Source organism: Pteropus vampyrus, unplaced genomic scaffold, assembly GCF_000151845.1.
Source record: "Pteropus vampyrus isolate Shadow unplaced genomic scaffold, Pvam_2.0 Scaffold94, whole genome shotgun sequence".
Lineage (NCBI taxonomy): Eukaryota > Metazoa > Chordata > Mammalia > Chiroptera > Pteropodidae > Pteropus > Pteropus vampyrus.
The window spans coordinates 935844-937510 of record NW_011888875.1 but is presented as its reverse complement, the minus strand read 5'-3'; the positions used below and the strand labels follow the sequence as shown (position 1 = coordinate 937510).

At 35.9% G+C, this 1667-nt stretch overlaps 1 pseudogene; it reads left to right on the top strand.

Annotated features, from left to right (window-relative positions):
- Positions 1–560: 560 nt before the first annotated feature.
- LOC111742435 lies at positions 561–679 on the top strand (annotated as a pseudogene).
- Positions 680–1667: the final 988 nt, after the last annotated feature.

Here is a 1667-nt window from a genome sequence, read left to right as displayed (position 1 = left end):
TAAATATAAGTGTTCGTATCTTTTAAGGGATAATTTTGTCTGTGGCATCTTTGCAAGTGGTATAGATTAGTTTAAATATCCTCTTCGTTTTGTGAGAAAAAGTCAAGTTTTACTCCTAGGTTTTTCTTTAGGCATCAGGTTTCCCATGTGATAGAAGGAGTAGTTTTGCCATGAACCAAGACCTAATGCAGTGTTCTACCTTGTGATTCTCAATTTTGGGTGGTTAACACATCCCATCAGGTGCCAACACTGATATGGGTTGCGTGGATCTGTGGGTTATGAAACACAAGCCAAGCACTTCTCATTTCAGGGCTGTGCAAAAACTCCTCCACTACCTATGATGTCTAAAGCACAGGCAAGTCCACAAACACAAATTCTGTATACTATGTACTCTAACTACACTTCCCGAGCACCAGAAATTAATGAAAATATCTACCAACTTGGAAATTTCTATGTGGCTTCTGTACTTAATAAATATCATTTAAAAGAGAAATTAAATCTGTAATTGTTACTTTTAGAGTGTTAGAGAAAAACATTTCATTTAAAAATATACATGCACAGTCTACAGCCATGCCACCCCGAACAAGCCCGATCCTGTCTGATCTCAGAAGCTAAGCAGGGTCAGGCCTGGATAGTACTTGGATGGGAGACCACCTAAGAAGACCAGGTGCTGTAGGTGTAAAAAATAAAAAAAATTAAGAGATTGTAACCTGACAAGTTCCTTGCAATCTGTGAGGTCAACCAAGGGTTGCCTTGCCTAAAAAATTTAAAAAAATTAAAATTAAAATATACACGCACAAATATCATGGATGAATTCACAAAAGAAATGATGAGAGAGTAATCTCATTAAAATGTTCACTTTGAAGAATTGTAACCCCAAAAACTTCGATGTGGCAGATCAGAGCCTCCCGATAGTTTTCTCCCTTCTCATTATAAAATTAAACATCCATGCCCTTTGCCATGTGACTTTGCGAAATCTCCCACTAGAGTAGGCAGAGTATATTCCTTGCCTTGCTGATGTTGAGTTTGCCTTATAATTTTATTTTGCAGATAGACTGTTAGCAGATGTGAAATGAACAGTGATAGAACCAGTCCTAACCTAAGGAAAAGGTAAGCCACCGAGTATTGTGGTTATTTGTTATGTAGCATTACAGCTGCTGAATATGCTTGACCAAAGGTTTGTAGGAAATGTGCTTTTATGGTTTGTCTTCGTCATTTTAAGTCCTCTCATTTTCCACGGGAACATGTCATGTGTAGCCACTGGCCTAAGGAGAATGCAGAGTGATAGAGCAGATCTGAATCCAGCTTACAGCCTAGAACAAGTCCAGCCAATTTCAGCTGAGCCCAGAGGAGACACAGCCTATCTGCAGAATTGTACATAGGAAATATATGCTTTTTGTAAGCTAATGAGTGTTGAAATCCTCTAGCATATACTTGATCAACGGTTTATAGGAAATAAAACAAGAATAAATATTTTCAATATTTATAAAATTTACCTCATAAAACCATTGAAAAATCCTTACTCTTCAACGGAAAATGGATAAAATACATAATTAACAAAGAAGAAATTTTATAAACCAATAAATAAAACGATATATAAAATTAAAAAGAGAAGCAATTGAAATGAGGAAAAAAACAAGTTTGAATTTTACATATTAAATAATCCA